This window comes from Apteryx mantelli, chromosome 7, assembly GCF_036417845.1.
Source record: "Apteryx mantelli isolate bAptMan1 chromosome 7, bAptMan1.hap1, whole genome shotgun sequence".
Classification (NCBI taxonomy): Eukaryota; Metazoa; Chordata; class Aves; order Apterygiformes; family Apterygidae; genus Apteryx; species Apteryx mantelli.
The window spans coordinates 32,103,164-32,129,761 of record NC_089984.1 but is presented as its reverse complement, the minus strand read 5'-3'; positions in this window follow the sequence as shown (position 1 = coordinate 32,129,761).

The following is a 26,598-nucleotide window of genomic DNA, read 5'->3' as shown; positions in this document are numbered from 1 at the left end:
CCTCTGAATTTTTAGATGGATATCTGTGCCTTGCAGACTGACAGCCTGTGGTTTGCTCACTAAAAATAGCTCTACTCTTGTGTTTTTTTTCCACAGGGCTGAACCTACATGGCCATGTTTCAGTGGTGCGGAGTTCCCAAGAACAGAGCAAAGATGCAAAGCCACGGCAGTTCTGCAAGGCAAATAATAGGCACAGCTGGGCTTTCTGAGCCTTTCTTTTCAAAGGGCATTTGGGGATTAATAGGGCCCAAGTTCACTGTTTATGTGGGCACAACTTGAGAGTAATTAACTTTCTTCATTTCTGTAAGACAGAAACAAGATCACCTTTTTGTGAGGCTTGGTGTATCTTTCCTGCCTCCTCAAAACTTTCCTCTTGCCTTTTGAACCAAAAGGATCTGGGCACTGACGTGCTCTGGCTATTCTAGATGCCAAGATGGTCTCTATCCGCCTTTTCCTCCTATACATTTTCTTTCCCATTCAGTACCTACACTGCAAAGATAGCACAGTTTTGAACAAATCAAAACTCTGAGTCTGTTACCTGAACAGAGCTCTGATAGACAAACCTGTTTTCCCCTCAGGCTGGGCAAGAACAGGGCACCACGAACAGCTGATATTCAGTGATGAACATTGACAGAGGTTTGGAAGAGCATGACCAAAAATCACTTTTCCTCTAGGATGTGAAAATTGTGCCTGGCTTCCAAATGTACTACAGTGAAAAGAAGCAGATCCTATACATCCCCGTTTAAGACTCATGCAGGGCTATTTCCAGGGGCCCTAAGCTCACACCACTCATACTGCTGCTAAGTGTAAGGTGTAAGTGTTGACATGACATACAAGAGCGTAACAAATATTTTAGAAACATAAATGGCATAAAGAGAGAAAAAAATAAAGATATTTAGCAAGGGTGCTGCCAGCAGAAAATAGGGTGAGTAAAAAGTGGAAGTCCTTTGTGTATCATGTACCCTGAAGGTCCTGTGTGAGCTCTCAATCAACCCAGTTGGAAGTGCCTATATGTTACATACTGGCGGTGCATATGTCACACAGTTTGGGTATCCGGTAGTTATGGCACATATTTGGATTATGGTTTTTAGTTTAGTTTTGTCTCAGAGGAATTAGTTTGCATGCACCAAGCCAGTGTACAGACACAAACCAACACAAAGAAGACACCTGGGAAACTGCATCACACTTTTGTAAGTGCGTGTGTGTGTGTATATATATACATATATATATATATGCGTGCGTGTTTCTAACCAAATTGCTAATATAAACACAGCTTATGTGTTACAGGTCTTGAATCATCTGCTTAATTATTTTGGATGTCAAGTACATTTAATTAAACTCATGCTTACAGTCAGAAATGCACATGGACCAGAAGAGAGAGGGGATGGAGAGGGAGAAGCCACAAAATTATCTGGCTTCTCCAAGAAGCCATTACTCGGCTTAAGAGACCTGATAGATGATAGGATTTAATCAAGTCCTAATTGTCTTGAATTTGAGTGTTATAAAGGATAGTGAAGGCCTCCATACAGATTGGAAAAGTGAAGTCAAATGGTTTATCCATGTATCATTAACAGAAAAGAGACTGGAGTTGATTGCTAGGAATCTTAGAAGCGCTGGCAGCTAATACTGCTTTCATTCCAAACTCGGATTGATGGCTTGACTTCTGGGATGTTGGGGTCATTGCAATTGGGCTTTTTGGCTAAGCAGAAGCAAAATCACATAATGATCACTGCGTGGATGAAAAATGGAGCAAATGATGGCCAGTGTGAGAAAAGGAAAGGGGAGAGAGACTGGGGCAGATGGAATACAGTAAGCAGAACGTGAGATGAAATAATAGACTGCTGAAATGTGCTCCCAGCAAGCTTAATTTCCTCTGAAGTGCCAGCACCTTTATGAGACTTAAGTGTACAAAAAAAGAAGAGATGAGATCAGCCAGGGAACTGTCAGCAAAGATTTTTCTAAAAATACAAGAATTTTGTAAACTAGAGTAAGAATCAGATTTTTTTTTTCTGTTTGCTGTTACAAAAGAATTATGCAGTTTCCATTTCAGAATGCAGGGCAGAGGGACACACAAACATTTATTTCCCTATTGAATGAATTTCCAACCAAGGAAAGTAAGTGTTCTGAGATGTCTTAACCCTTCTTGGTTTTGGTAAGATCAAGTTGTTCACTCCACTTTTAAGATTTTTAAATCTGAAATACATCATGTACAACCTGTAATTCCCCCTGTCTTTTTAAATAAACTAAACATAAAAGGGAAAGCAATGACTCTTTTCTTGCCAGAAATTTTTTACTGTCTTCTGCCACTTAAGAGAAATTTAGTGCTTCTGTGGATTTCCCTGCCATGAGCTGTCTCCTACTGGTGTATCATAGTCAAAGCACACTGCACATCCATGTGCCTCCCCCAAAATGAGAGAGCATAGCAAATCTTGCCTCCACCATCATCTCAGAGATATCTGCTGGACCACTCCATGAGTGGTCAGTGCTGTTGGATAGACTCTCTGCCTGCTTCTCCTCTTTTTTTCCTCTTCCTGGAACAAGCTTGTACCCCTAGAATTGCCAGTAACTGCCTTAAAGACAAGCTCTTCTACTTAGTCAAAAAAGCACTTATATTTCTACCTAGTCTATCAATACAACTTATTTAGGAAACTCTTTTGATAACTGAAATTCTCTTTGAGAGGACGGAAGGAAAAACATTGTCCTAAATCCACTTACAGGAATGAAGAAGGGTGAGTTACTCCACCTGAATGTACAGAACATGGAAGAGCTGGAACTGTCCCTGGCTGTCTTTCATGTCACACTTAACTTGTAAATTCTCCATGGTAGCATGATACAGCACCTAGCACAAGAGATTCCTCTTGGTTGTTTAACAGGAATCTTCTGGAAGCGGATAAGAATTAAAAGGGGGGAAACAATGTTTTCTGAACCCCAAAGATAGGCTGTGATGGTTACAAACGCCCAGACAATGTGAACTTGCTACCTGATAAAAATTGTGGGGGAATACTTTGCTCTTTTCTCCTCTTTGGATGATGCTTGGTGTATTTTTAGAACAGTTCATGTATAAGAACAGTTTATTCTATTTTGAATTGCTGGGTTATGCTGCGCAATGTTGAATGGGAAGTGTTATAATCCAACAAGCAAGGCCGATCTAGGAATACATTGGGAATACATTTAAACATGAAGTGATGGAATTACAGCCAGGTCAAGTATCTCAGCCAGATTTATCAGCTTGGGAGATCTAGAGAGTGTGGAAATACATATGGAACAAAGCCAAAGCTGGAGCCTTTTAAACACCAAGCCTGGTATCCCATTAAGAAATATGGAAGAAATGCTCTAGCTAGCCTGGACCCCTACTTCATACAACCGCAGCATGTACAGGGCAAAGCATCTGCATTCCCATACTGCTCCTGGTTAGCATAAATTTAATACTCATGTAATGAGTGCTCTGACTAATGTAAGCTAAACATTTCAGATGATCAAATCTCAGAGAGATCAGAGAAGGAGAATCAGCTAGAGACTGGACTTGGCACCTTTCATAGGAGAGTTTCAAATCATAGATTCCATTTTGCATGTAGGACACTGAAATCCCCTGGGAGGACAAAAGACTTTCTTAGTATTTTTTGTGCCAGGTTTAGCAATTAGAATATAGAAGTGAGGGATGGGGAGATGGGAAGAGAGACCCTGTTTTTCTTAATGGGTGTTAAATGACTGCCTTCCCCATCTTCCTTCCTAGAACATAGCTGTTTGACTTAATGCTTATTTAACTGATGCTGTTACATAGTAGCAATTCCAATCTCACTGAAGCCCAAGGAAGCTCTAACTCAACTGTCTGCAGAGCATAAATCCTGTGCTCTAAGGAGCGGGACTCAGAGAGCTGAGAAGTGTTCTCTGCACTCACTGGCTCAGGGCTTGACCTATGGCAGAGGGAACTGGAAATGCTAAAATGGATCAGCAGATGGTTAGTTACCAACTTTAAAATTATTTACATTTTTCTTCTTTCCCAGGGAATATTCACTTTCACAAGTGAAGCAGCCTTAGTTTCTCTCTGTGCTGGGCACGCTCTTGTGATTCAAGCCAAAGTACTTGATACCACTCAGTGTGACTGCTGAAACCAAAGGCACCTCCACCTCAGTATCCTGTTTCTGACAGTGGTCAGAAATGGATTTTTAGGGAAGAATTACTGCAGTCATGTTTAGTTATTGTGATATAACATCTTACTTTCATGTTATCCTCAGCTGAGCATCAGTAAACAATTGCTTGCTCTTATTTTATTACAGTTGAATTCTTAAAAGCAACTTCCATGAAACTACTGCATTTTACTAGATCCTAGGGGTAAGATAAGGTATTTTGCAGTCAGCTGATAGGTGGTAACTTTCTGCGCTGTTATAAAATGAACTGCAAGGCTGCAGCTAGATACCACTTTAAATAGTGACACTCAAGACTGGAGCTGGAATATAATATTATGGAATAAAAATATTGCCCAAAATTTCTGCTCAGTGTATCTATCCACTTTTTATAGTGCAACAGCACAGCTGGGACCAGAATAGCAGTGACATGAAGATGAAATGACCAAGAAGCCACCTCTCTCTGATAACTGCAGGCAATGGGATTCTTCTAGTAAACTATTTCGGGCCATTAGGGTCATGGACCCTCTCCTCCCCCAGAGAGGCTTTCTTCATCTACCATCCTACAGAATGTCAAACCATCTGAAATTCACACCCCTTGCAGACTCATGCCAGGAAGGACACTAAGAGAGACCCTGAGTTCAGTATGGTTCAGATGCGAGGTTTTGCTCTGATCCAAGGTGGAAACACTTTATTCAACAGCAACTTTGATTTCAGGATCTGACCATCATGAAACTTGGAGATGATTTGGTCTCCTAGCTCTGTTTTCTATCCTCAGTTTTATTTGGACTTCTAGTTACTGTGCTGGTAGCTATTTTTTTCATTTCTGTGAAGCAGCAAAATCCTCTCATGTGGACAGAAACCTCTTCGCTCATGTCAAATATTCATCTGCATCACAGACTTTGAACAGAGATTCCAGTCTGAATGCAAATTTAATAGGGAGCTGATTGTAAGCCTCTGTGCCATCAGATTTCTAAATCTGAGAGTCAAATACAGACCTACTGCCTTTATTCCAACATAGGGCCTTTCAGAATACGCTAGTTTCTTTTAATAAAACATGCTTTGCCAGCACACATTCATCTAGAAAATTTGGCTTGTTGAAGCAACTTGTAATGATTCATAACAATTAAGTGATCATGGGGTGAGTGAGAAAGATCAAGCTGCTTTTAAACTACATTGATAGAGATGAGAAATGCTATTGAAAAGAAGGTATGTCCTTTCTTGTTTTCAGGAATTGTCTGCTACAGGATTTGCTGCTGAAAAGCTACTGGACCAGATTTTTATTTTACTTTGATGGAAAAGAAAGAGACGGATTGATGCCAGTGTAAGAAAGATCAGAAGCTACAGAAGTGCAGAGTTTATTTGGAAATATTTATTTCCTTTAGTTTCTTCACTGTAAGTTGCAAATTAATTGAGCCTGCAATTTTTGAAGAAGCTTTAGGAAACTGGGCACTGAAACCCAACTGAACATCGGGGAGCTGAGTTTCTAAATGCCTTGTAGCCTGTCTGTGCCAGAGACAGTAATTTGCTAGTTCGGCTTAAGCAACATATTAGCCAAGACAAAAAAGAACTCAACATGGGCCATCCTGATGACAAAGCAGGTTGTTTAAGGGCAGTTCAAATATCCCCTATGCTAAATCATGGTCTGCAGTAAGATTCCTCTTAATACTTGTGGATTTTAAAAAACATACAGGACTACTCTATCTAATATATATAAAACAGGCATTTCACTTTTCATTCTGCAAACTCTTCTTTCATTCTAGCTCTCATGGTTATAGCATTTTTTAGACACTCAGTTTTGATTTACAGGCCTCCAATGCTGGAAAATCTGCTGCATCTTCTCTATCAATTGATCTCCTGGTTAATCAACCTCACTGTAAAACCCAGGAATTTACTCCTAGTCTAAGGGCTTAAGATGGGCCACCATTTATTTCAAAGTTCTATTCAGATAAAAGAAAAAAAAATGTTATTCGGTCAGGATTTTCAGATTCTAGACAGTGCAGTAGTAGATGCCCCAGTACCCACCAGTCCCAGAAACAATGGCACCTTCATTCTGCTCATGCTGTACTCAGATTCCCAGGTGACATTTTGCAAGTGCTAGTCCAGAAGAAGAGAAGGGCTGTTTGTTTGCTGCACGCAGACAGAAGTGCAATAGATGTACTTGCTTTTTCTAAGAAAAAGATCTTTCCTGAAGAACTATTTTGAGGAAAAAGAAACAACTGCAAAGAAAACGATTACCGTAATGTATTAAATGTATTTTCCTGAGTCAGCTGCTTAAGTTGTAGAGATCCCCATGCCTCCACCAGCAAAGGATCTCAGAGAGAACTAAATATTTGCTTACTAATTGTTAAGTCTGGATATAAAGACTAACTTGGCAAATCAAAGCACTGAGAAAGCTCATTTGCTTCATGGAATCAAAGCTTCTGACAAAGATACAAGATGTAGTGTTCAGTTCTTGCAGGTATCTCAGGTACTCCTTTTGGAGTTCAATCTTGACAAATACATGGAGTGTTCTGCTCCTACTTTGTGAAAGTCTATCAAAAAACAGTATGTGCTCTTGCCCAATTCCTGATGTTATATTTTATTTAAACAAATGTTTTCCCCACTTAGCTCAGAAACCTCCTATAGTTTCACCAGCCTCACAGCTCTGGTCAGAAGATTCTGTTGTGCCGACCTTTACGTGGATTGTCTGGTTTAATGTACTGAGGTATGAAAATCTTGCTTGAATTGCCACACAAGACTTCAGTCCCGTGAAGTTTTAAGAGATGTTCTTAAACATCAACCCATGTTGATTTCAGAGAAAATATTCAGTCCTTCTCAACTCATGATCCCAAATTTGAACATGTAAGTATGGCACTGGGTTCAGAAAAGCAAACTGCAGATCTGTTTTAGAACTTTCACTTTATTCAAATATACCAACCTTTATTCGGAGCTAGAAATAAAGCTTGCCCTCCTCTGGCAGATGGATTCAAGCACCTACAAAGCTCTATAAAAGTTCAGCTCCAGACCTGAATTTCACAGCTTTCTTCTACGTTTAAAGAAGATGCCAAAATTCTGATTCATCTTCAAGCCAAATTCCTGCCTGAGCTGCCAAACAGAATGTGTGAGTCTAGATCTGAACCTAATGACCCCATCATCTATATCTATTCCCTAATTTAAAACAAAGACTTTACTGTGTCACAATCTACATTGACAGAAAACGATAAGTGGTTTTCCATTTAATTACCCATCAATTCTTTTAACAGGGAAACAGAGGATCCATGCTTAAAATATGTTAAATGATTCAGTCACCTTTGTTAATTAGGTGCCTCAACTGGAAAATCTTTCACCTTATGGTGCAGATTCGCTTTTAAACCAGTCACCTGCAGCATTCATTTTCTTGACAAGAGGAAAGAGCTCATTTCTCATGATGACTTGCTGCTGTGGTAGCCATTTTCAGCAGGACACTCCCATTTTTCTTGAGACATTTCTCTTCTATCTTTAGCAGCACAGCCAAGGCCCAGGACCATTTACCTTGTCGAATTGCTTGCCTCCTTGGTAGGAGAACATCAATAATCCACCAGTCCTGGAATTACTTATCTCCAAACTTGATGAGCCTTTGGTTACTAAATGGAGAGTTATGAAAAATGTCTACCTACTGACACCATTCAATTCTCCATGCAGTTCATGTCAGACACTTTCCACAAGAGAGAGGGAGAGGCCGCTTCCAGAGTATAAACCTAAGCAGTGACAGAAGAGGAACTGAACTGACCCGCCCTTGATCAGGGCAGGTCAAACACCCTGTGAGTCAGTGCTAGGGAGAGGCCTATATAAGAGAGCACAGCTCTCAGAGTGCAGTGAACAGATGCAGCAGTTTGTGCAGAAGGAGGTAAGAATGCACCTTTGTTTCTGAGCCCTCCAGCGTACACTTCAAGTACGGTCATGACATGCTGTAGAGCACGTTCCCCAGTGGCTGTTGGAGTTGCTGCGTTGGCTGTCAGAGGCTGGGACCCAGACCGACCCTCTGACAGTAGATGCAGCTCTACAGGTCTCAGGCTGTAGGGAGTGCTTGGGGCCTCTCTGGGAGGCCTGGGCTGGCAGTCAGCTCTCCTGCAGGAGGTGTACTGTTGCTGATGAGTTGTATCATCAGGTAAGGGAGTTACAGGAGGAAGTCAGTAGGCTGTGTAGCATCTGAGAAGATGAGCAAGAGATAGACAGGGCATTCTCGGAGACTGTACAGCTCCAGGAGTCTCAAGCCCCCACAGCAGTGGAGTTGCCAGAGGGCTCTGTGCCGTGTGAAATGGTACATCATAGCTCTGTAGAAGGTGGCTGGAAGCTGGTCACTCCTTGTGGGAGGAGAAAGGCTCCTACTCCTCCTGAAGACCTGAAGCTGAAGAACAGGTTTAGTGCCCTCCAGGATGAGGAGGAGATGGGCATGGCTGCAAGGGAAGTAACTGAGACAACAGACCCTGTGCCTTGCAGGAACACCCAGAAGAAGCGGTGGGTGATTGTTCTGGGGGACTCCCTGCTGCAGGGGACAGAGGCACCTATCTGCTGACCTGACCTCATGTCTAGAGAGGTTTATTGCCTGCCAGGGGCTCGCATACAAGATGTCATGGAAAGACTGCCAAGGCTTGTTCACGCTTCGGACTATTACCCACTGCCGCTCTTCCATGTGGGCACTAACGACACCAAGGGCAAACTGGAGACCATCAAACAGGATTTCAGAGATCTGCGGATGGTAGTCAAGGGTCTGGAAGCCCAGGTCATCTTCTCCTCAATCCTGCCAGTGAGGGGGATGGATGAGAGGAGGAGGAGACGGACTTCCCAAGTTAATGACTGGCTGCGCCACTGGTGTTGGCAACAGGGTTTTGATTTCTATGACCATGGGACCCTGTCTGAAGATCGACAACTGATGGCGAGAGATGGGATCCACCTCACTAAGCGGAGCACACCTGTCTTTGCCAACAGGTTGGCCAACCTGGTAAGGAGGGCTTTAAACTAGGAAAGATGGGGGAAGGGGAGAGTTATAGTGACAGGGTAGCTGGCAAAAGAAAGTTCAAGTCAGGACGCCTCCAGCAGGTGAATGCAGCCAGGGAAGTGTGCATGGGATGTGGCTATGGAGGATCCTCTTGTATCCCTCCTGGAAAACCTGCATGCTCGCTCACCTCTCTGAAATGCCTGCACACCAATGCACGCAGCATGGGGAACAAACAGGAAGAACTAGAGATCTGTGTGCGGTCGCAGGGCCATGATCTCATTGCCATTACAGAGACATGGTGGGATAGCTCGCATGACTGGAGTGCTGTCATGGATGGCTATGTACTTTTTAGGAAAGACAGGCCAGGAAAGCGAGGTGGTGGAGCTGCTCTTTATGTGAGAGAGTAACTGGAATGTATCGAGCTGTGCCTAGGGGTGGATGAAGAGCGAGTCGAGAGCTTATGGGTAAGGACTAAAGGGCAGGCTAGCATGGGTGACACTGTCGTGGGTGTTTACTACAGGCCACCTCCTCAGGATGAGGAAGTTGATGAGGCCTTCTACAGACAGCTGGAAGTAGCCTCACGATCCCAGGCCCTGGTTCTCATGGGGGACTTCAACCACCCCGATATCTGCTGGAAAGACAACACAGCTAGGCACAAACAGTCCCGGAGGTTCCTGCAGAGCATTGGTGACAACTTCTTGACACAGGTGGTGGAGGAGCCAACAAGGAGAGGTGTGCTGCTGGACCTCGTACTAACAAACAAAGAAGGACTGGTGGAAGATGTGAAGGTTGGGGGCTGCCTTGGCTGCAGTGACCATGAGATGGTGGAGTTCAGGATCCTGCGAGGAGGCAGCAGAGCACCAAGTAGGATCGCAACCCTGGACTTCAGGAGAGCAAACTTTGGCCTCTTCAGGGACCTACTTGGAGGAATCCCATGGGTTACGGCCCTAGAAGGAAGGGGCGTTCAAGAGAGCTGGTTAATATTCAAACATCACTTCCTCCAGGCTCAAGAGCGGTGCGTCCCTATGAGTAGGAAGTCAAGCAAAGGAGGCAGGAGACCTGCATGGATGAGCAAGGAGCTCCTGGCAAAACTCAACCAGAAGAAGGAAGCATACAGAAAGTGGAAAGGGGGACAGGCCACTTGGGAGGAATATAGGAATGCTGTCAGAGTATGCAGGGATGTGACGAGGAAGGCTAAGGCCTGTTTGGAATTAAATCTGGCAAGGGATGTCAAGGACAACAAGAAGGGCTTCTTCAAATACATCAGTAGCAAAAGGAAGACTAGGGAAAATGTAGGCCCATTGCTGGATGGGGTGGGTGCCCTGGTGACAAAGGATGCAGAGGAGGCAGAGTTACTGAATGCTGCCTTTGCTTCAGTCTTTACTGCTCAGGCCAGTCCTCAGGAACCCCAGACCCTGGAGGCAACAGAGAAAGTCTGGAGAAAGGAAGACTCTCCCTTGGTCGACGAGGACCGGGTTAGAGATCATTTAAGCAAACCTGACACCTGCAAATCCATGGGCCCTGATGGGATGCACCCATGAGTGCTGAGGGAGCTGGCGGATGTCATTGCTAAGCTACTCTCCATCATCTTTGAAAGGTCATGGAGAACAGGAGAGGTGCCTGAAGACTGGAAGAAAGCCAATGTCACCCCACTCTTCAAAAAGGACAAGAAGGAGGACCCAGGCAACTACAGGACAGTCAGCCTCACCTCCATCCCTGCAAAGGTGATGGAGCAGCTCATCCTGGAGGCCATCTCCAAGCATGTGGAGGACAAGAAAGTGATCAGGAGTAGTCAGCATGGCTTCACCAAGGGGAAATCATGCCTAACCACTCTGATAGCCTTCTATGATGGAATGACTGGCTGGGTAGATGAGGGGAGAGCAGTGGATGGTGTCTACCTTGACTTCAGCAAGGCTTTTGACACTGTCTCCCATAACGTCCTCATAGGCAAGCTCAGGAAGTGTGGGCTAGATGAGTGGACAGTGAGGTGGATTGAGAAGTGGCTGAATGGCAGAGCTCAGAGGGTTGTGATCAGCGGCACAGAGTCCAGTTGGAGGCCTGTAGCTAGCGGTGTCCCCCAGGGCTCAGTACTGGGCCCAGCCCTGTTCAATTTCTTCATCAATGACCTGGATGAAGGGACAGAGTGCACCCTCAGCAAGTTTGCTGATGATACAAAACTGGGAGGAGGGGCTGAGACACCAGAGGGCTGCGCTGCCATTCAGAGAGACCTGGACAGGCTGGAGAGGTGGGTGGAGAGGAACCTCATGGAGTTCAACAAAGGCAAGTACAGGGTCCTGCATCTAGGGAGGAATAACTCCATGCACCAGTACAGGTTGGGGGTTGACCTGCTGGAAAGCAGCTCTGCCGAGAAGGACCTGGAAGTGCTGGTGGACACCAAGTTAAGCATGAGGCAGCAATGTGCCCTTGTGGCCAAGAAGGCCAATGGTATCCTGGGGTGCATCAGGAAGAGTGTTGCCAGCAGGTGGAGGGAGGTGATTCTCCCCCTCTACTCAGCTCTGGTGAGGCCACATCTGGAGTACTGCATCCAGTTCTGGGCTCCCCAGTACAAGAGGCATGTGGCACTACTGGAGCAAGTCCAGCAAAGGGCTACAAAGATGATTAGGGGACTGGAACATCTCTCTTATGAGGAAAGGCTGAGAGAGCTGGGCCTGTTTAGCTTGGAGAAGAGAAGGCTGAGAGGAGATCTTATCAACATGTACAAGTATCTGAAGGGAGAGTGTCGAGAGGATGGGACCAGACTCTTTTCAGTGGTGCCCAGCGACAGGACGCGAGGCAACAGGCACAAACTGAAACACACAGTTCCATCTGAACATGAGAAAAAATTTCTTCACTGTGAGGGTGACGGAGCACTGGAACAGGTTGCCCAGAGAGGTTGTAGAGTCTCCTTCTCTGGAGATATTCAAAACCCGCCTGGATGTGATTCTGTACAATGTGCTCTAAGTGACCCTGCTTGAGCAGGGGTGTTGGACTAGATGATCTCCAGAGGTCCCTTCCAACCTCAACTATTCTGTGAAACACTGGGACACTAACATGTTCTAGCAAGCAGTACTGCTGCAGCTATTCCTATTAGACTATTCCTTGTTGCAGACCGACACAAGCCCATGGAGATAAAACACGTCATCTTTTCCCTAAGTGTCTTATATTAGCCCATCTCCATCCTGAGACTGCATTCATCCTTCTCATTGCCTTTGGATCATCTTTGGTACATATTCTGTGCTTGAAACCATCCCCTAAGATCACCAAGACCTGCCTGCAGTCTAATCACTGGTGCAGTGCATTTGCTTTTCTCATAATCTGCAAGATCTTCAGCTTGAAATCCACCCAGAATGGTCCAGCTTTGATGGCTGTAGTTCCAGCTGCTCCCCCTCTTTTGTCCTGAAACTGGAAGACCTTTCTGATTTGATTCATGTCAGGATTAGACTGGACCAGGGCAGGTTCAGAGCGCTGAAGTCATTCTGGTCTCTCTGGGAATCCTTTAATGGTGTTCAATGAAGGAAAGAAAAGATAGATATTAAATTAGATGGGTAAATAAAATGCTGGGGGATCTGCTTTGCAGAACAGGTAGTCAAGAGTTTTAGAAAAAGGGGGCTGGGAAAGGGGGGAATAAAACAAGAGGGGACTGGTTTGAAGTGTCATGGCAGATATCTACAAAGGATGGAAGGATAAAGTTAGAGGTCTAGCCTCTCATCCAGCCAGACTGACTTCCTGTTTCAGTTCTTCCCTGGATTCCTTCCATCACACGGGCACGTTCAGTGCATGCATGCACATATCTAACATGGATAAGGCAGCTCTGGAAATCAACAAAATGGCTGCAAAGAAAATACTGCATTCCAGTCTTGTGGCTGTGGCTTTCTGAAAAGTTGCTATGGGCAATCAGCATTCAGGGGAGCTAAGTCCACTTCTGCCAGACCCAACTCTGTTTAATTTACACAGCTACGAAGATCTAATGAGACATTTTAGAAAGTCACTAATACCATGGGGAATTCATGTTGGCACAAGGCATTTTGATTTGCTAACATGATATAGAAGTTCATATTAGTATCCTGTGTATCCCATTAACAATCTGAATGGGATAAGAGAGCCAGGTTCACCTGGCCACCAGGGGTTTCCTATCCCAGCCCTGACTTAGCTGTCCTAGTTAATCGCTACAGACAGGCTTGAAATCCAAGAGCATGTTTCGAATTCTCTAGTAAACTGGTGTTTGAACCAATGGTTAAAAAGAAATCCAAGTAAACAGAGGCAGTGGATAAGTGTTGGGTTTCAGTTCTTAGACTCTGATGATTTCTCCTTTCTGTCTAGAGCATTCTGTTTTTCTTCAGTTTTTCATATTCACAGCTATTAGCAGATCTCCCATCCCACCACATCTCTCCTTATGCCAAGCCCTGGTGCATAACAGGAATATCCCCCCTTTTTTCTCTGAGACTAATTCAGGTTGCTCTGCTCTTGTGAGAAAATAACTTTGAGACAAATGACATATTAGAGCTACAAATGGAGAGGGAGCAAATCATTTCAGTAACACATCCATGTTTTGGGGGAGCAGAAGCAGTTCAGGATTAGTTCATGTTATGAACCTTAGGGCAATCCCAGGACCTTTCCTCTAGGAGCTACCTCTTCAGAAGCAATCTCAAACCCTTCAAATACCCAGAAACTTGACACAAGAAACTCAAATATCAGGCTACATAGTATCTATTATCTGGTAATAGTTTCAAATGTAAATGACAACAACAGGCATGGAGAATCATGTGATGACCATGGTCTTATATGGAGGATATTATGACAGTCAAGCACCCAGAGGCAGAAAATCTCATGGCAGAGGGCTCCAGAGGCTGTTATGTCTGGGGAAGGTGCCCTCTAGCAGCATACTCAGCCTGCAATAACACAGTATCAAAGTCTCTTTTCCAAAAACCCTCAGATTTAGACAGCCGGCACTTGAAATCCCAGAAGAGAAAAAAATTAGCAGAATAGCTCTGCAAAGGCATGATGGTCCACGGAGAAATAACAGGGCCTATTTGAAGCTGTACTTCACAAAACAAATTTGATATGTGGAAGAAGAACCTGATCTGAACAAAGCACCACTTTGCAAACTTCCCTTCTTGAAGTGCAAAGTGCTGACTTCTTGCATGATACACTTTGATGTCCCACTTTTGTCCCCTGAGCCTTACTGGGAATAAATCAAACTTCAGATCTGATGCCAAGACAGAAATACATTAGGACTGCTTCATTACAGCTGCTGAGGATACCAAGATGGAGCTCACACTCTGACGCTAGTTAGAGCTGCCACTGTCACACAGTAAATTTTGCAATTCATGTATGTGTATTATGAACACATATAACTTGTATGACACATGATATAAATGATTAAAATTTCTTGAATTTGTGGGTTTTCTTTCCTAGTAGAGAGGAATATTGGGAGAGGGGGAGTGATAGCCAAAAAAAGGAAATGTCTAGATACATGGTTTTCATTTCAGTGAACTTAAGTCATGCTTTTCTCCTCCCCCCATCCTTCCCCAAATTTGAATAGCCAAAGAAATACAGCATATAGTAGACCTATAGTAGAGAACAGATCTTGACATAACCACACAACTTAAATTTATGTTTTTGAACAAAATAAGAACAGTTCTCATTTTGGGGGTAAGGAGACTTGGAATGATCTATTCAATTCCAGAACATCCATGGACATATGACAGTCATATCCTTGTGTCTGGGACAGAAGGCATCAAAATTAATTCTAAAAAAAATTATTCAAATTCTTCTTTCTGTGTGAAAAACAGGAGAAAAATCCAGGGAATTATGCTGTCCTGGGTTTCTGACTTGTAACTTTGTTCTGAAACCAAGACCTAACATTTTGCTTTTGAAAATGTCCATTATTTCTTCAATGAGCAGGACCTCTACTTTACCATTCTTCTGAACGAGGTCAAGGTAGTAAGACCTAGGGACGACCATGGCTTTTAACTAAAGCCTGGTCTCCTACCACATACATATACTGGAAAATACACAGTGCTATTTCTTTCATCCTAGTGGATGCTTCACATGGTCTGCTATGCCAACATAGTTCCCTGACCAATGCCTGATGAGATGATTTAAATGGGAAAGTAAGAAGTTATCATGTCACCAATTTCCTATCATCTTAGTTATGCTTACTGTCTTACTGCTGCTTACAATCACACTGCCGGCTCCTCCAAAGACAGGAGATCTGGAAGTGAAGATTTAAGAAGATGCATTGCACAGTTTCTGGCTTAATTAAGCCATTAAGATTTTTTTAGGGGTTTAAGCACAAGCAATTTGAATGCATAATTCAGCACGCACACTGGCTAGCCTTGCACTTCACTTGTTCTGAGGTGAAACAGATTGTGAGGGGGAAGACAGCTGTGAGAACATCCTGCAGAGTCAAAATGAGCCAGTCCCTAACTTACATTGTGGCCTCAGAGATGAATTAATTAGACTTTCCTAGCTTGAAGTTGCCAAAAAGCTCCTAGACCCATGCTGGGCATATACATCCTGTTTGGTATGGAATTGGCACTATGGAGCCAATGGACTGCTCAGAAAGATTACCTATAGTCTCCCAAAAATGAAAGGAAGCAGGAAAGAATTGGCTGTTATTAACTGGTCTATTGGGAAGTGGTGAATTGACCTTTGTGCCTTTGGGGTTGTAGTATATCAGCTGCTCTCACAGCATGGCTAAAACAAGTGATGAAGATGTGGCTTTCTCCATCTTTAAGTTACAGCTCACAGGGGATAATGTGCAGAACTGAGACATGTCACAGGGAGAAGCAGAATCTATATCCATCTATCTGAGTAAGGACAAAACAGGAGAAGTGTCTGTGTGTATATGGAAAGAATGAAGAATATATAAAGCAGTGGGAAAACCTGCAATTTTTTTTCCTTACCAAATGTAAAAGCAAGTAACTATACTTCTTTTGATATAAAAGTCTTCTATTTTGATTAAAATGAAAATTTAATTTCTGACAATGTGAAGAGCAGGAAAGCAAGTAAAGGTCTATATTTACTTTCACAAACTTTTACCTGTATGTGTGACTTAGAAGCACTACGGAATTCGCTTAAAAAGACCTTTTCTTCTGCCCCATGAATATGTGTTTGGTCTCAAAAGATAATACAATAGAAAAAGCAAAAAGCATTCACTCTTGCTTTACTTCAACAGTGAGGAAAGCAAAACTGATATCCTCTCTCTAAAAGTTAACACTTATTCATTATGAACTTTTAGAACTTCCTCCAAATTTTCTTTTCCTGTTTTCTGTGCCAGTCCACAAAATAAAGGACATCCACTGAAATGCCATATAGCTCCCATGCTGAGTACAAGACAAAAAAACTGGATGTATTTCTAACATGTAGGAAAGCTGTAGCTGGTCTAATGTTGACTTTTTAAATTGCGAATGACTTCCACCAAGAATGGGCATTAAGCTATCTCCTGTTCTGATTTGGGTTTCTTTTTTTCTTTTCCCTCCTAATTTCTCCTTGAAGGTCCATCCAAACCAGGAAGCCAATGTTTCAGTTTTGACCTAAAAATCAGCTAATGATAGTATTTGTTTATTTTCAGTTACTTGACACTTTCAGGTTTCAACTCAGCAGAAGCACTTAAGTATCCTGTCCCCTTCCCATTACTAGAATCAGACAAGTTTGCAGTGAAAATGCAGACTGGGCAGCAATTGATTTCTGCTAATGGTCACAGTACTAATGAACCATCTCTGATTTTATTCTAGTCATTTATATCAAGTTGAATCACCACTCCTCCTAATACCCTTGGAAATAGGTATTTATCCATGTTCCTCCTCTGAAAATAAATAGCATAAGCATTGGCATTGGCAGAACTGCTGCTGTGGCACATTCATGACGTAACCATGTGTCTTCTCTGCAGTCTGAGGGTATTTCTGTTACATGTCTGTGTTTTTATCCAAGTTTCTTCTTATTTTTAAACACACTGCATAAACTACTCAACTTTTCTCCCAGATGTTTGTTCCCTGGCAACTGCTGAGTTTTCATCAGAAGTTTTAATGCAGAAAATCAGCTAAAACCAATGAGCTCAGTGATGGATAACAGAAGCAACTGGTTGTTCTGGCAGGTCCAGCCAAGTAGCTTTATTAGCAACTGTTGAGATAGCCGAATCCAATTTTTCTACTACAAAGGGGCTCTTAAACAGCGCTGTGTGGGTGGGTAGTGTTGTGACAGAGGAAGCATTAAAGGAGAAGGGACTCCGATATCAGGAGCACTAAGTGCTGGCTGCCGGACTTCCAAGACCTTTCTGAATGCCAGCTACTGGTGTGAAAGGATCACACAGCTGGCTACAGGCAGCTCATGGGATTATGTAGGTGTTTTGGGGATCATTGAGCTTTTCAAGTATGATGTTATGGCTTGTCAGAGAGCAGACAGCAAAGTAGCATGAGAAAAAAAAAATATTTCTTTTGATAGTGTTGTTGAGAAGTGAGCATTTGTATGCAATCATTTCTCACAAGAGAAGAATTCTCTTTGTAAGATGAAGGTCTGAGACATCTGAGACTTAGAAACCAGAGGAAGTATGAGCTTTTTGGTTATACTGCTTACCATTTTAGCTCTGAGCATAGCTCTCCAAAGCTTTTGAATCTAAATGTGCATCTGATACAACCATTTCTATCAAAATATAGCACCTAAGTAGTAAAATCAGTAAGAAAAGAAAGTTCTGTTCCTGCAGCACAAGGTGAATATTGAGCAGATTTGACTTCAGTTTTCCCAGTCTTTCTTGTGTCTGTAAAATACACTTGACTATTTTTTCTTATCCTTTGTCTTGCATATTCAAACAGTAAGCTTTCTGGGAAAGGGACTGATTCTTTTTCTGCACATTTGTCACCAAACACGCATCTGAGTTTTGGGTTAGAATTTGAGATGTTGCTACAGTGCAAATGATTTTTAAAAGTGTGCTGTATGTCTTCTAATTGCAGCCAGTTAACAGTGTTCTTGGATGAAGATTTGGCACCTGCATCACTGATTAGACTGCTGCTGAACTCCTACCTGGGAACTAAGAGAATGCCTGCTCAGAAGCTTTACTTTAAACAGTGCATGGCAGCCTGCCTCATAAGCCACAAGAGTAAACGTGCATTGCCTTGATACTGCCAGGATTTCACCCCTGCTGCTTAGCCTACTAAGCCAGTTATGCATGGAAGTAGCAATTATTTGTTAAGATACTATCTTTTTTCTTTAACAAGAAAATTATCCCATTGATGAAGACTGAGTATGAAATGCCACCTGTTAAATAGAACAGATTAGGCATGGAAGACCATTCATTATCGTCAAGGCTGCCAATGTTTGTTTATGCATAAAGAAACTCTAGCCTTTGTGGCTTTTATGTTTCTATACCCATTAAATTTTATTTTCTTAATAATCAAGTTACAGCTGTTCCTAACAACTCTCCCTAGTGGGTACTCTGAAGTTTTTTTCCCGTATTCCCACTTACTGTACATAAATACTTGTTCTGAATGATCTGTCATGAAAATGACTCTTTCTGTGAGTTACATGAGTTGATGGGTTCCCTCATATACAAATGAAGCAGGTTAATGAGGCAGGGTTTTTTCAGGGGAGGAGTGCTGGAATTTTGGGTAGGAAAAGGTGGTTAATAGCCTAATTCAGAATACTGTTATTAACTCGCACTATAGTGCCAAAGGAATGCACTCTGGGATATTACACAATTACCGTACTACAAGCTTCCTTGCGCAAATGGAAGTCGATTGTTTTACAGAATCAGAATAATATTAAAGACTAATAAGGGAATGTAATAAATTATGTAAAAGAGCTTTTTATCAACATGCTAACACTTGCACTCATTTTGAACAGGATCTTAGTCCCATTGACTATTCATAAACTACATGTCCATGAGAGTAAGGCGCAAAGCCATTGTATTTTTGGCTTTTGTGTGGTTTTCCTTGTATTTAATTCTCAGCATCCGGCACTTAATATTTAATAATTTTTTGTCAAAAAGCTACATGAGGGTGTTTACACCCTCATTTGATCAACTAGCATTTCTTTATTTTGAGAAATAAATCTTTCCTCGGGAAAGGACTTTCTCAGATAAGTAATCAATGAAATCACCTAACTGGTTTACTGCTCTCACTTTGTTGTTATACCACGCATCCATCTATCCACCCGCAGGTTTTGTTCAGTGTCCACAGAGAATTTCAGCATAAACTTGATCCAAAGTCTATGGACAGTGTTGCTGGTACATCCATGTCAATGTTATGGATAAGCTATGATCATCCACTATCACACAGATTCTAATTATCACATGGCTCCAAAGTGGGAAGTGAGTCTTTTAAAATGATGGAGCCAGTTTCCTGCCCAGATGTTCAACAAGGCTTCCAGAACCATAAAGCTGACCAGAGGATTTCAAGCTAAGAAGACAGAGATGATCTGGTAGCTGAGCCAATCTTAAGGTCATGTGAAAGCCTGTAAAATTTCCAGTAAAGCAAATATAGCAAATATACTTTTCTTTGACTTGGACAGGCTCCTGCAATACACTGAAGATCACTGAGGCCCATTAGCAATAATAGGAATGGATAGTGCTTGCCAAAATCTTGCAGAATTAGGCTGCAATTCAAATCAGAGAAGCCCCGCTGCTAAAAGGAAAACTGTAAAGAGGAAGAGCTCGAGACAATCACAGGTAAGTTAGAGATCCCTGTACACAGTGCTGAAAGGAAATCTTCCTGACTGGCAGACTTTAAAGAGAATTGCTCAGTGACTGTTCATCCTAGTGAAAAATTTTACCCCAGGCTATAATCCTTCCAAGATCTTTAGCAACACGTGTCAATCTTGCAAATTAAAGAGGCCTGGGGCAAGTGTGTCTTATACGCTTGACGGGACAGAGAGTTTGAAGTTTACCCCAGACTTTTATTGTTTTGGTCAGCTTCATTTCATTTTTTCATGTTTGCAAGTTTTCTTTCTACCCTTCATTCTTCATTTTCACCCTGACAATAGATTGGGTGTTTATGCTCTAACAAACTCAAACGGATTCAGAGCTACAGGGAGAAAAAAATCCCATCTGTCTACTGTCTGTATACTGTGTTTTATCCAACTTCTGCAAATTTCATGTCTGTTTATGGCACTAACGAAAAAGGTTAGATTGGTATAATCATTTCGAGTTTTTTATTACCTTTAGGAATCTAGATATTGTTACTGTACAATATGAATGGCTTTCAGTTCATTCACTTGTGCATAACTTAGGACTATAGGGCCCAAAACAAATTTAAAATACATAATAAATATAGATTATATATATGCATATTTGATACGCATAATAAATATCATTGAATATACCTTTCTACTTTTCTATTTTTTACTATTTAAAATTCATGATACTTTAATATACTTGAATACTTTTTGCTTTCATATCTTAATAAGGGAATGCAGAAACATAAAATTTACTTTTCATTACACCATTAGTTACATTACATATCTGTACATCTTAGTTCTTACGTGTTTTCTGATCCCAGTATGCTCTCAAATGGAGATTACTTATACATTTATTTTACATTTATTACATTACATTTATTTTAATCTTCCACATTTGGAGGACTTAGTATTGCCAGCCTCAACTTTCGACCAATCAATCTTCTAGGTTCCCAAAATGTAAATATCTGAAAAATGTTTATTCTAAAATGTTTTTTCTTGTTCCTCTGATTTTTAAGCCTTCAGAATACAAGACAGTATTTTTTACTGCTTTCCTCTGCAATTATGATGGCTAAAAACTTACTTAGAAAATAAAATTCTCAGGAATTAGAGATCTCAGAAAAACAAATAATGTAAGACTTACAAATTTTCAATTGTAAGGAGTGTATATAGGAGTGACCAGGGAAGTCAGTACACAATTCCAGGTACAGTGTCGTTCATTTATCTTATAGGATCGTGCTATAGTCACTATTATATTTTGCAAAGTTTTAGGCATCCATATTAGATTGTCCCTGCCACTTGTTAAGCAGTCAGCTCATAATCCCATCTGTATAAAGCTGATTTCTAGACAGCCAGAGGATTAGATCACTTCTTCTAATCTGAGAGTTAACCCTGACCTCTTCTTTTCTCCCCAAAGACCTTTCTGACACCTGAGTGATGCTAAAGCTCTGCAGCCCGTAGCCCCAGACCCAGTCCCAGACCCTGGGTGGGCACCGCTGTCACACTGCTGCACACATCCATCAGCTCAAGTCCTGCTGGAGGTGTCACAACTTCCTAAAGGGGAGGGGATGAAGTGACTTAAAATGGAGCATTGTAACAAGAGAGGAATAAAGGCAGAAAACTCTAATCTGACTCCTACAGTGTTGCTATTCTGGGAAGGAGAAAGTTTGTTGGTGATTTTGCGCAGACTGTAATGCACTAACGCTAAGAAGCGATTTACAAGGCACTAGTATCTTACAAATAAGAGTAACCTCTGTCACAAGCACTTAGGGAAAAGAGGCTGAGCTTTAGAAAGCTGTGAGAGAGTTTACTAAGACTAGAAAGCAAGCAAATCTTTGCTTAAGTCTTGAATGTGTCCTTTAATTAAACATTTTTATTACGTGGATGATAAAAGCCTTTCACTGTGTTAAATAGCAATAAATAAGAAATAGATTATCTGATTTTCAGTATGACATCAAGAAATCTTTTAGCCATGTCCTACAGAAATGCAGCAGTTTTACTGCTTCTCCATCAGAACTTCTTGCTAGAGAAGTCTGCTTATTTTTGCTGCAGTTGCTGCTCCAAAATAGTGTTAAAATCTGGCAAGTGGTAATGAATTCAGCAGGTTATGGTAAAGCCAAATTTTGCATTGGTGAACATCTTAGGAATTAGGCACTCAAGCACTGTTTTGTGATCTGTGATCAGAGAGCAAGGCAGTTAAAAACACTGATTAAAGCCTGTTATGTGGGAGCATCACATAGCTGGGAACATTGCATAGCTTCTGGAAGAGTCCACCAAGGATAGGAGCTGATTCAGTTCTAATCCTCTCTATCGCAGGTATTGTATCATAATACTTTTCAGACAGTTTGAATGCTCCATCTCTGAAGAAGTTCATTTTTGTCTTTTGCCTTCATGTTTCCCAGCAGAAGGTTATTTCAGAGCCTCAACAGTTCTGCTCTTTGAGATCATTCATCTATCACAAAGCTCACAGAGTCCCAAACCCTGTCTAATGGTTAAAGATGAAGATGGAATGACTGGATGCCAAAACAACAGCCACCAAAAAGGTCTATTTACACACATGAAAGCTTATCACAGCAAAATCCCACTTCTTTTCTTATTGAAGTAAGTACTATTTAATTCCAGCAGTTTAATGATTTAACCTTAAATCCTACCTGTGGATATAGGAACGGAATAGGTGAACCTGAGGTCCCTTCCAGTCCTGTTTCTTATGGCATTCTGGGAGTTACATGCACTTCAGGGAGAGGCAGCTTGGCTGTCTTTCTTTTGTAATTTTTAAGTAGATTGACTGGAAAAGAAACAGAGTTGTTGAATAAAAAACATTAGCAGAATTTATTTTCTAACTCATTTTAGCCTTGGCTGTTCCAGCCTTCAAATGCAAATAAACGAGATTCCAAAATCTTCCTCCTTTACTGATTGACCTTAGACTGCCACACACACATGACCTTAGATGTTCTTTTCCATAGTCATGGAGCACCTGTTCTCATTAGGGATTTTAGCAATACTTAATATCATGCAACTTCAAGTTCTTATCATTTTCCAACTAGACTGTGTACAGAATAATATTTTCTGTGTGTATAAACCATCAATACTAGTGCAGCAAGTTAAACAAGTTGCTGAGAAAATGAAACTGAGCTAATCAGTTTTTCTTTGTGTTCCATGACTATTCATCTATTTACTACATATACCTGGATCTGGAATTTATAGCTAACTCTGGGGAGACTGAAAGACGGACAAAAATGCAAAGTATTCTTAGGTACAGAGGGCATAAGAATTTCTAAGTTTAATTTCTTTGGGAATGCATAAAGATTAGTTTAGTTTCTGCTGACCTGTTCAAATCTTGGTCCTGAATGCCCTGACTTTTAAAAAGTATCATTATAAAACTGATAAAGAGAAAAAAGCAAGAAAAGTTGACACTCTAATTCTGGGATCCAATAAAGTTAATGGAGTTGACAGTGACGTGCATCAGATGGAGCTGGTACTTTCGACAGGCAGAACAGATGTCTGTGTTGAACTGCAAATTCATCAAAGCTTATCCCATCCTTAAATACATTAATGCAAATTGTGACCTGGAGGAACCTGAACTAGCTGACTCATCCCACTTCTGTTCTACTCAACCAGAGCAATCCATAAGTCACTCCGTGAACAATTTTGGTGTAAAACAATTATAAATGTAAAGAAAATCTAGCCCAGTTTTATATCTGTGCACTGTAACTGAAGAGAAACGACCGGCAGCTGAAAACAGAGCAAACTTTGTGAATTGATTCACATTATTGCTATAACTTCACTAAAATCAGAACTGTTGTCCTTGTCTTTCGCTACAGACATCAGAAGCAAATTTTACTTCTTCAGTGTAACTACGGGCACCCTGCACAATTCCTATTATCACATCTTAGTTCTGTCTTCTCAGTTCCAGATGCAACTCAGTAGCAGCCAGACTGGCTTTCAAAGAATGCCCTTCAGCCCTTCTAGATGCATTGCTAGCCACCACCTTGCTTAAACCTCTTTTCTGTGTTGCATTTTTATTGGCAGTTTTTTAATTGCTTCTCTTTCCACATTATTTCTGGTCATAAAGTATTGACTATGAAGTTTTTTCTTTTTTTTTCAAGTGTATGTGAAATACCTCATATTTTCTTTTAATGCAACTTGAACTTTTTAAAACTTACTTCACTGTGCAGTAGGCATTTTTTCTTCTTCCTGGAGGTAAAAGCTTCACTACCTTTGCAGTCTGCAGCCTTTAAGTCCTCTATCAGATCTCTCAGTTCTGGAGAGAGCATTTCTCTTGGGCCAATGGTTTCTCACCATGCCCTTAAAATAAACTACAATTTAATTCTTGGCTGACTGGTTTGGGAGAGCAGAACTTGTTTTGATTAGACTAAGTCTACAACTGGGGAAGAAGTAACCCTGCCCACTAAAACTTACTCCAAATTACTGCAAAATTTGGTTTGCATCTCTTGAAGCTGTTGGCAGGACAAATTCAAGCCCAAGATTCAGAGCAACCCTGACTTTTGGGGAAAGCTTGGATTTGTATCCAAACTTACTTGCTGGGTGAAGGGTTTACTTTTAGTTTCCAAACTGATTAAGAAACATAGTTTTAAGCAATGGAAGACCTTTGGTGAGCAAACACTGAACAACCTGTCCTGTTAGTACAAATGGAGGAGAAGCATGCTACAGAATGGAGTGAACAACTGAAAATTTTCCTGGTTTAAAAACCTAAAACACTGAATGCATTTATTAAAACTGATGATCACAAGCATCCTATTCAATAAATCTGTCTGGATTAGCTATTTTAGCTTTTTTAGCAGGACAGAACCCATCCTTTCACACATCCAGTTTCAATCCTGATCAAACAGCACACTTGATAAGGCCTCCAAACTGTTACACACCGACAATGAGGAAGAAGGCGATCAAAGTGACAGTGTGTTGATAACTACCATTTGTAAGAAGATGGAAGAAAGCACTTTATAGAGCACCTATCCCAGCCTGAGTTCAAAATTTGGTTAAACTACACAAGCAAGCATCTTTTCCCACCCTTAAAAAAAATGAAGGCAAGACTGTCAAAGTCCTTCTTATATGTTTTGACTTCTCTTTTTACATTAGCTTCCATGTGTGGTGGTATTGAGCCCAGAATATTTAACTGGATGAGCTTTCCAGTGAATTATACAACAATTTATTAATGAAAACTGTTTTCTGAAAGAGAAGCCACACAGAAGAGAAAGTATTTTACTTCAAATGCTATTTACAAAAGAAAGTTGAAGCATATTTGCTTTCTTTCCCTTTTTTTAACTCTCTCTGCCAACAATCCAAATGGGTTTGGCCATAAGGCTTAAGAAAAGGGTTCTCTTCATCCTTGCTGTAAATATTACAACAGATCTAAATGCCTTGGTGCCATTTAGCATTCCTTAATGGCTGCCTACTAGACTCCTGCTCTTCACCACAGTAGAGAAAGCAAGGTACTACACATCGGAGATATTAACAGTACCTAATCAGTTACAGTAAGACGTTTCTTCTTGATTTGTACAGGACAGTGAAATCTGTGTGTATGGCCTGATGATCATAACAGAGTTACCACAATTCAACGAGTTTTGAAATAAGTAGCATCTGTGGACCACATCCATTTGCTACAGAGTGGTAATAATATGGAATATGGATCACTACTGACCTAAGCCAGAATATCTACCCCACATGCCAGTCCTTGATGCAACGCAGCACCAAGTCCCTACTTTCACATCTGATTAGTGCAAGCCTTTTCAGCTATTGTGTTTTCCCACTCCAGTCATTTCCTCTTGCTGCCTTTCTCCAGACCTACCTATCCTCAGCTGCCTATTTTTACTCATTTTGCATAGGAACTTCTGGATGCAGTATCTAATCGGATGGTATACAGGCTTTTTACAATCATAAGTTTATCTTTTTATGCCTCCTCTTTGCGTATAATAGTTCCCAATGGTTAAGGTAGTGCCTGAACCATTGAGCAAAGTTGGTGTTTTTGTGAAATTCTTTAGTGCTTGGAGCTGGAAAATTTCCTTGGTATATTTAAGTCAAGGAGAAACAGTGTACCTTCTGCCATTTCTTTGTGCTCCAAAATCCTGAACGAATCAATCCTCTCATCAAGAAATGTAACATTGCTACTATTGTATTTAACACAAAGATAGAAAATAGTTCTTCAAAAGAAAGATCTCCTGAGAAAGAAAATATCAAATCTTTTTTTTTCTTATTTTCAAAGCCTGAAAAGTTTCTTTGGCAAACTTCTTTATATAACATTTATTTCAGTGATGTGGCACAGTATGGATTTTTGTAAAAGCTGATAGTGGTAAAGCAGGGACGTGGGTCACCATCCTATCTCACTTTCTGGTGTGCAGCTGATTGTGAAGGTGGAAATCAATATACAATAAAAGTGGTGCATGTTGAAACTAAATTGGAATGATTGATTTTTCCCCAGGATCATTAGATTCTCCCCCAAAATCTTTGTGACTGGTTGTGGAGAAATGTTTACTCTTCACTTAACATTTTTTGTGTAGTTCATTTGTTTGTGTTTTGGGTTTTTTGAGTTAATTCTTTCTAAGAGAGAAAGACATTACTTGTGCAGAAAACAAATGCTGGAAATCATTGTATTTCAGAAGCATTCCCACATATCACTGTAAACACAGTGTACTTAAATGGATGGCTATCCTTTTAATCTCTGAACAAACATCTTTAGCTATTTAAAATCTCCCTTCAGGCCCTTGGAAAGTGAGTAAGTACAGAGGATTAGTGCAGTGTTGTTTGGCTTCAGAAAATTTAGGGTATCATTCTGACTTGAGGCAGAGTTGGCATGGGGCTTACTGTGAATCTCCTTGCAAGATGAGAAAA